The following is a 10349-nucleotide window of genomic DNA, read 5'->3' as shown; positions in this document are numbered from 1 at the left end:
GGCCGGCCGACCCTTGGGGCGCACCAGGAGAGGAGGAGTCCTAGTAGGAGTAGGACTCCCCTTTCCTAGTCCTACTAACACCACCAACCGTCTTGGGCGCCCAAGCACCCAAGAGGAACAAGCTCAAGGGTACCAAGCACCCAAGAGTAATAAGCTTCTCAACTTGTAACTTCCACGTATCACCGTGGAGAACTCAAACTGATGCACCAAATGCAATGGCAAGGGCATACGGAGTGCCCAAGTCCTTATCTCCCAAATCCCACCAAAGCAACTAATGCTAGGGAGGAAAATGAGAGGAAGAACAATAAGGAGAACACCAAGAATTCCAAGATCTAGATCCAAAGGGTTCCCCTCACATAGAGGAAAAAGAGATTGGTGGAAATGTGGATCTAGATCTCCTCTCTCTTTTCCCTAAAAAACAAGCAAGAATCCATGGAGGGATTGAGAGTTATCAAGCTCGAACAAGGTCAACAATGGGGGAAGAACACGAGCTCAAAGGATAAGGTTCAATGGGGAAGAAGACCCCCTTTTATAGGTCCCCACGAATCTGCCCGTTATGTGCAGAAAACTGTAAGACCGGTACAACTGGTGCACGAACCGGTACAACCGGTCAAAGTAGAGGAAAAACCAACCTGTAGGAAAAAGGCCTAAGCGGTACAACAACCTGGGAACTGTTAGTACCGGTTAAATTAAACTAACCGGTACAACCGCCCAAGAACCGCTCCAAAACAGAAACTAGTCCGGTGGTAGAGCGGTACATGGCCGTACAACCTTCAGACCAATTCTGGAGCGGTACAACCGCTCCAAACACCGGTTCTACCGGTCAACCGGTACAACCGCTCTAAGGGGCGGTACAACCTCTCTATGTAAAACAGGTAAGATCAAAATAGCCACAACTTTCGCATACGAGCTCCGAATTCGACGAAATCAAGTTTGTTGGAAAGCTAAAGACAAGAGCAAACACAATCTTGATGAAGATGCATAAGAAATCGGTTTTCGGAGAACTCAAGCTTGTCATCAAGATGACCATAAGATCTAAGACTCACAAAGATAACCAACCAAGAACCAGGAAAGATGATGCAGGGATGCAATGGTTTGAGCTCTCTACGAATGATACAATCAAGCTACTCATCGAGACCCCCCCTTGATAGTACCGCAATTGCCTATAACCCGGTCTCCCAACTACCACCATGAGACCGGTAAAATAGAAAACCTATCAAGGGCAAACCTTTGCCTTGCACATGGTCCACTTGAGCTAGATGATGACGATATTGACTCCCTCAAGTTGGACCACCTTTCTTGATTGCATTGGCTCTATGAAGACTAGATGATTGCTCCCCCATACTCCACTATGGGTGAGCCACTCTTCGGCACATCTTCACAAGTCCATTGACACCACAATGGATGGCAAGCTTCAAGCACTTGATCTCTTCGTGATGCTCTACTTGAACTTGCACACGACAATCTTGATGACGATCACCACTTGATGTCATCCTCTCCATGGGTTGAGTGATATCTTCCTCTTGACGCAAGCCCATGAACACGTACCTAACTCCACATAGAACACTCACATAGACCATGGGTTAGTACACAAAGCACAATGGACAATGCTTACCATACCATGGGATCACTTGACCCCTCTCGGTACATCTTCTACGCTTTGTGAGTTGATCAACTTGATTCACTCTTGACTTAGTCTTGATCAACCTTGAATCTTTCCAACTCTCTTCATTTGGATGATGTCTTGAAGGTAAACATGAATGATCACACAATCTTCTTCTTCAAGACATGATTGCAATAAGCTCAACACTCACATGACCAATCTTAGAATAATTCCTTAATAGCACCTTGGTCAACTCATAAACTCCTTGAAACCAACACATGGACATCAAGAAATGCATATGGACAAATCCTTCAAATATAACTCAATGCAACCATTAGTCTATTGAGAATGTCATCAATTACCAAAACCACACATGGGGGCACCGCATGTCCTTTCACAATCAAAAATATGTGACATGATATGACCATCATCATCTTGTGCCTTTGTTCTCCATCTCCAAAGCACCGTCAACATTTCCATCGTCACCGGCTTGACACCTTGATCTCCATCGTAGCGTCGTTGTCGTCTCGCCAACTATTGCTTCTACAACTATCGCTAACGCATAGTGATAAAGTAAAGCAATTACATGGGGTTTGCATTTCATACAATAAAGCGACAACCATAAGGCTCCTGCCAGTTGTCGATAACTTTTATAAAACACGATCATCTCATACAATAATATATATCACATCATGTCTTGACCATATCACATCACAACATGCCCTGCAAAAACAAGTTAGACGTCCTCTACTTTGTTGTTGCAAGTTTTACGTGGCTGCTACGGGCTTCTAGTAAGAACTGTTCTTACCTACACATCAAAACCACAACGGTGTTTCGTCAAGTTTGTTGTTTTAACCTTCAACAAGGACCGGCCATAGTCAAATTCGATTCAACTAAAGTTGGAGAAACAAACACCTGCCAACCACCTTTATGCAAAACTAGTTGCATGTCTGTCGGTGGAACCGGTCTTATGAACGTGGTCATGTAAGGTTGGTCTGGGCTGCTTCATCCAACAATACCGCCAAATCAAAATAAGACGTTGGAGTATGACTATCACCGCCCACAACTCTTTGTGTTCTACTCGTGCATATCATCTACGCATAGACCTGGCTCGGATGCCACTGTTGGGGAACGTAGCATGCAATTTCAAAAAATTTCCTACGCTCACGCAGGATCTATCTAGGAGATGTATAGCAACGAGAGGGGGAGAGTGTGTCCATGTACTCTCGTAGACCGAAAGCAGAAGCGTTAGGTTAACGCGGTTGATGTAGTCGAACGTCTTCCCGATCCAACCGATCTAGTACCGAACATACGACACCTCCAAGTTCAACACACGTTCAGCTCGATGACGTCCCTCAAACTCTTGATCTAGCAGAGGGTCGAGGGAGAGTTTCGTCAGCACGACGGCGTGGTGACGGTGATGGTGATGTGATCCGCGCAGGGCTTCGCCTAAGCACTACGCCGCTATGACCGGAGGAGTAAACTGATGCGCCTCAAGTAGTGTTGAGACGATTTTTGGAGTGGCCTGATCTTTCACCACACGCACACACAATAGCAATGAGTTCGCCAGCAAGAACGAACAGCAGTAGATGATAGACTATGCTTATAAACGTGTAGTAGCTAGATGAAGAAAATATAGTGGAAAGAAGTAGCACCGTGGCGTAGTAGTACTATAGCTAGATTAGATGGATGGATTATGCTAATGATGATCAGCGGCAGCGGCGGCACAGTGACGGAGCGATTAACAGATGGAGCAGAGAAGAAAAGTAGTAGATGATATGCAAAATAGAGATGATTCGACCCTTGCTGATCAAGAACCGAACTGAAGCTTGTGTCCTAACAATCAACGCCGATGAAACACCATGCAAACATCAAACCCTAACAAGGGACACAGGAGCACAGATAAGGCGCATCCATCAGATGCAATTTCGGAGTATTTTTACTTCCAACTAAAACCTAACTTTTACATGGCCATATGGCCTTTATTTATAGGCACACGCAGGCACCTAGGCTAAGCCCGTAACTAACAGAATCACAAACCGGACTCAACAAGGAAAAAAATATAAAGCATCCAGCTAGGGTACGGCTGGGACAAAACTAAAAACTAGGAGACTTTGACCTTCATGTAAGCTTGCTTTACTGATTAGAGTTCTACAAGTAGTTGCATGGAGTTCTAAAACAAGGCTCCACTTCATCTGAAGGAATTAGCTCAATAGGCATCTCACCAATACTTGGACCCCTGAATAAAATGTCTTGTTTTTGACTTCCTTGGATATTTCGTGAGCAAGGCATGGAGCCTAATATACCTCTTTGATTTGTTGAATGCAACACCTTTCTTTGACGTAAAGCAGGCACAATATATTTTGATGTATTTCCCTCACTATCAGAGTCTCGTTTCAAAGGTATCTTATTTAGCACCAATGGTGAAACAACAATATTACCTAGGGTGATCGCATCATCCTCCCCCCTTCAAGAGAAACCGTCCTCGGTTTCGGGACGGTCTTCAAAGGCTCCTTGCGTACAGCAAACACATGATCAATCTTGATAGCATTGTTACCCATAGGTTGCAGCACCCGTTTGATGCCAACATCTCGGAACACATAAGTGTTAGACCTCCCCTCATGTATAGCATTGTGATCATATTGCCATGGACGACCTAATAGCAACTGACACACATCCATTGGCACAACATCGCAAATCACCTCATCGTAATACGTGCCAATATTGAACTTTGCGCATACCTTGTGAGTCACCTTCAAACGTCTGGAGTTGTACAACCACTCAATGGAATGTGGCTGTGGATGTAGCCATGCCTTCAGTCCTAAAGCATCCACCACACGCTTGCTTATGATGTTGGTGTAGGTCCCTCCATCAATAATCAACTTGCAACACTTGTTTTTGATCTTGCATTGTGACTGAAATTTTTTCCACCGCTGTCCCGAACTTGGAATTTGATCCTCTTTAGCTCGCTGCACCATGATGCATGGCATATCATCATAATCTAAAGGATATCACATGATAGGATTAGATTCACTTTCCCCTTCCTTGGGCTCATCAGACTCTGAGTCAGTTTTGTCTTCGGAAACATATCCATCATTAACAAGGAGCACTCTCTTCTTGTTCGGACAATCAATGCGTTTGTGTCCCCTACCTCCACATGTGTAACAAACAATCTCACTAGTACGCATAGCAGACTGCGCACTTGAATCAGCCCTTGAAGCCATTTTGCTCGCGGCCATAGATTCTTTGCTCATCTCCTTGTGATCGGCAACTGCTGACCTATAGGATGAAGCTGACTTGACATTATCATCGTCATGCGAATAGGAACGTCGCCCCATGATGAAATTGGTGCGGCCTTTGGAAACTTGCTTGGCTTTGACCCACTGTTCGGCACGCTCCGCTTGATGAAGAAGCTCTTGCATATCACTATACTGCATCAAATCAACACGGTCGCGTATATCCTCATTCAGCCCCTCAAAGAAATGTGTCATTGTTGCATCATCAGACTCATGCACATTAGTTCTGATCATCAGAACTTGCATCCGTTGGTAATACTCATCCACCGTCATGGCTCCTTGAACAAGACTTCGAAGCTTTGTGTGTTGCTCCTTCTGGAAATAAGCTGGCACAAAGCGAGCACGCATTGTATGCTTCATCTCACACCACGATTCTAGTCGTGCGTCATTGCGGTTGAGTTGATCCCACCAAATTAATGCATAACCTGAAAATTCAAGAGAAGCAAAACGAATCTTCCGCTCCTCGGAGTAACAGTAGTTATCAAAAATCTGCTCCACACACATCTCCCACTCAAGGTACTCCTCAGGACCGGCCTTGCCTGTGAACGAAGGTATAGTAATTTTTATTCTACCAATACCTCCGTCCTCGTCCTCATCGCAGCGCTGCCTTGGTCCATCATCACGGGGACGAGCATCCTGTCGTGGTCGGCGAGGCGAGTCATCGCGAGCATCAGAACCATCCTCGGGCTTAGCATCATTGTCGTCGTTGGCAACATCCGTGTCACGGACATGTAGAGGTGCTCGCTCCTGCAGGGCATGCTGTCCCCTCGCTGGAGCAGCCGCGCCGGTTGCCCTTGCCTCTAGGCGACGGAGGGCTACCTGCATGGCCTGGAACCCGTCGGTCATCATCTCGTCGAGGGCCTTCATGCGGTTGTCGAAGTGCTGGTATGTAGCCTTGAACATAGCACGGACACCTGGATCCAGATCAGAACCATATTGCGGCGGTCCATCATCCTCTCGCACCTCTTCCTCGTCACGCTTGCTTGCAGTTGACATCGCGCGTAGTGATAAACCTGGCGCTCTCTGATACCAGTTGATGCGCCTCAAGTAGTGTTGAGCCGATTTTTGGAGTGGCTTGATCTTTCACCGCATGCACACACAATAGCAATGAGTTCGCCAACAAGAACGAACAACAGTAGATGATAGACTATGCTTGTAAACGTGTAGTAGCTAGATGAAGAAAATATAGTGGGAAGAAGTAGCACTGTGGCGTAGTAGTACTACAGCTAGATTAGATGGATGGATTATGCTAATGATGATCAGCGGCGGCGGCGGCACGGTGACAGAGCGATTAACAGATGGAGCAGAGAAGAAAAGTAGTAGATGAGATGCAAAATAGAGATGATTCGACCCTTGCTGATCAAGAATCGAACTGAAGCTTGTGTCCTGACGATCAACGCCGACGAAACACCATGCAAATATCAAACCCTAATAAGGGACGCAGGAGCACAGATAAGGCGCATCCATCAGATGCAATTTATGAGTATTTTTACTTCCAACTAAAACCTAACTTTTACATGCCATATGGCCTTTATTTATAGGCACACGCAGGCAACTAGGCTAAGCCTGTAACTAGCAGAATCACAAACCAGACTCAACAAGGAAAAAAATATAAAGCATCCAACTAGGATACAGCTGGGACAAAACTAAAAACTAGGAGACTTTGACCTTCACGTAAGCTCGCTTTCCTGATTAGAGTTATTTTGAGAGAATTTCCTGATTAGAGTTGTACAAGTAGTTGCATGGAGTTCGAAAACAAGGCTCCACTTCATCTGAAGGAATTATCTCAATGTCTTGTTTTTGACTTCCTTGGATATTTCATGAGCAAGGCATGGAGCCTAATATACCTCTTTGATTTGTTGAATGCAACACCTTTCTTTGACGTAAAGCAGGCACAATATATTTTGATGTATTTCCCTCACTATCAGAGTCTTGCTTCGAAGGTATCTTATTTAGCACAAATGGTGAAACAACAGTATTACCTAGGGTGATCGCATCGTAAACCGTGGAGGGGGGCACTGCACACGACTAAGAGAATAACTGTTGTGTTTTGGGGTGCCCCCTGCCCCCGTATATAAAGGAGGAGGGGAGGAGGCCGACCACAAGGGGCGCGCCAAGGAGGGGGAAGTCCTACTAGGAATCCCAGTCCTAGTAGGATTCGACCACCCCTCTTTTCCTTCTCATGGAGGGGGAAAGGGGGAAGGAGAGGGAAGAGAAGGATTGGGGGGCGCGCCCCCTCCCCTAGTCCAATTCGGACTCCCCATGGGAGGGGGGCACGGCCGCCCCTTGTGGGCTACCTCCCCTCTCCCCTATGGCCCATGGAGGCCCATTACTTTCCCCCCGGGGTTCCGGTAACCCCTCGGTTCTCCGAAATATACCCGAACCATTCTAAAACCATTCCGGTGTTCGAATATTATCATCCAATATATCAATCTTTACCTCTCAACCATTTTGAGACTCCTCGTCATATCCGTGATCTCATCCGGGACTCCGAACAATCTTCAGTCACCAAAACACATAACTCATAATACAAATCGTCATCGAAAAACACGAGGGAGATCACGAGGGAGCGGATCCCAACTAAGAACACGAAGAACACGAGGGAGATCACAAGGGAAAACACAAGAGAAACACTAAACCAACAAGATATAGTCACACATGTGCTAGATCCTCGAAACACGAGAGGGATACAAGATTCAAATCCAACAAAGGACGATACAAAGGGTAACCGGTTCTTCTCCTAGAGGAGGTCTTGATGGGGCCACCCAAAAGGGGGTCTTGAATCCAAGGGGTTCGTCTCTGTAGAGGGGCCGCGGTCTCTCTCGCGGAGTAGATCCGTAATGGATGAGCAAAGCTATCCTCACATATGAGCTATACCAATGCTAACCCTAGAAAGAGGAAGGAGGAGGAGTATATATAGTCTAGGGGGGCGAAAGGGTACATGGGCCTCGGGCCCTTACACTGTGCGTAGACAGGGGAGGCCGGATGTCCAGGCGACGGGCCGGTTGTCCGGGCCTTCGCGAGGTGTCGGATGTCCGGGTTGGCGTGGCTGGCCTTGATACTCTCTGGATAGACGGGGTCCGGATGTCCGGGCGAGGGGCCTGATGTCCGGGAGCTCGGGACGGGCCGGATGTCCGGGCCTTTGGCCGGATGTCCGGGCTGGAGTGGTTCAGCTTCGAGCACGTTCTGTGACGGGCGCCGGATTTCCGGGCGGAGGCCGGATGTCGGGGCTAACGGGCCAGATGTCCGGGCTAAGGTCGGATGTCTGGGGCTTGTAGGCTTGGCTGCTGGCTCCTTAGCGCTGGTGACGTTTCTAGGGGCCGGATGTCCGGGTCCTGGGAGTTGCACTTGACTCCTTCCGTTGGTTCTCCTCATCCGTGAACTTGGCGGCTTGTCCATCTTCATGAGCATCTCCGAGAGGGTCCTCTTGACACCTAATCATGCATAGCATATCGGACATAGATAGTAGCCATGTCTCGAGTGGATCATATGTGATATCACTAAGGAAGGAAGTCACCTCGTTCTCGAGAGCTCTAGCTCGTGCTCGTGTCATAGGTCCTCTTGGCTCTTGATGAGATGATGGTAGGTCCATGGGGATGAACGTAGGATGCTCCGCATCATCTCCCCTCCCTTGGGAAAGATCCGACCTCGAATCGAAATCCTCATCACCATGGTACGGGGAGAGATCTTTGACATTGAAGATGTCGCTCACGGAGTACTTGTCACGTGGAATGTCGATCTTGTAGGCGTTGTTGTTGTAGCGTGCAAGCACCTTGAAGGGTCCGTCAGCTCGTGGTAGGAGTTTGGACTTGCGTTCGTTGGGGAAGCATTCCTTGCGAAGGTGTAGCCACACAAGATCTCCAATGGTGAATATCATGGGTTGCCTGTTGACGTTGAGCTTGGTCACGAGTCGTTGTACTTGGCGCTCGATGGTGTGCCTTGTATCTTCATGCATCTTCTTGAGGTAGTTCACTCGGGCACTCGCGTCCATGTTTGTGCACTCTTGTAGCGGTAGAGGTAGAATGTCCAATGGGGACAATGGGTTGAAGCCGTAGACGACCTCGAAGGGGGACTTGCCGGTAGTCGAATGTCTTGCACGGTTGTAGGCGTACTTGGCGATAGGTAGGCACTCTTCCCATCCTTGATGTTCTTCTTTATCAACACACATAGTAGAGTGGAGAGCGTGCGGTTCGTCACCTCCGTTTGGACGTCGGTTGGTGGATGGTATGCCGAAGAGAAAAAAAGCTTGATTCCGAGCTTGGCCCACAAGGTCTTCCAAAAGTAACTCAAGAACTTGATGTCGCGGTCCGAGACAATCGTCTTTGGCACTCCATGTAGTCGCAAGATTTCCCTACACTACAAAAAAAGACACATCCGTGACATTTTGGGCTGAACGATTTTTTTCTGTCATACTTATGACACTTCTATGACGATAATTGTGACAAAACCCAGTATCATCATAGATGTGGTGGGCTCCTACTTCTATGACAAAAAATCATGACAGAAAATGGGCTTTTCGTCCTGGGCGGGCCGGAGACGCAGCTGCATGACATTCTTTGGCCCATCCATGACGGAAAAAACCATGGTAGAAGCGAGGGCGAGGAAAATATCGGGGTGTTCCCGGTTACGGTGGGTGGTCGGGGCCGAGCAATGCACGTTTCTCTCATACACGCACGCGCGTGGGTGCGAGGTGTTGGGCTCTAACTGAACCCGAGCGAGGCGTTGGGCTCTAACTAAACCCGAGCGATTGCACTGTAGGCTACGTGTTACTGAATCCGAGCGATCGATCGGCTGTTAACTGAACCCGATCGAGCGATTCCTTCGCTACTGCTGCTAACTAAAGCCGATCGATGCTGCCTCTGGATGAACAGTGAGCGTTGCTGGGGGGGTTTGGATGAACAGTTCCCGATGGGGGTGGATGAAGAGGACCCCGTGGTGTTGCCTTTGGATGAACAGGACCCCGATTGATCGAGCCGGTTGGGGCTGGATGAACAGTACCCCGTGGAGGGCTGGATGAACAGGACCACCCCATGGAGGGCTGGATGAACAGCAGACGGTGGAGAGCTGGATGAACAGTAGCCCATGGAGGGGTTGTTGAACAGGAGCCCGTGGAGAGGGCTGGTTGAACAGTAGCGGTGGAGTAGCGCGCGGTGGAGGCTGGATGAACAGGAGCCCGTGGATGAACAGTCGCAGGTGGAGGCTGGAGGAGATCGACGGTGGATGAACAATACCCCGTGGGGGCTGGAGGGGATCGACGGTGGAGATAAACAGTATCCTGTGGAGTCCCGTTTTGCAGTACGCCACACCCCTCCCAATGAACAGGACCCCCGTTTCGACCGTAGCGCTCCAACACAAGTCCGTTTCCTCCGTTTTGCGGTACGACACACCCCTCCCGATCAACAAGACCCCCGTTTCGATCGTAGGAGGTCCGTTTCCTCCGTTTTGCGGTA

Source organism: Triticum dicoccoides, chromosome 2A (assembly GCF_002162155.2).
Source record: "Triticum dicoccoides isolate Atlit2015 ecotype Zavitan chromosome 2A, WEW_v2.0, whole genome shotgun sequence".
Taxonomy (NCBI): Eukaryota; Viridiplantae; Streptophyta; class Magnoliopsida; order Poales; family Poaceae; genus Triticum; species Triticum dicoccoides.
Note: the sequence above shows the minus strand (reverse complement) of the source record.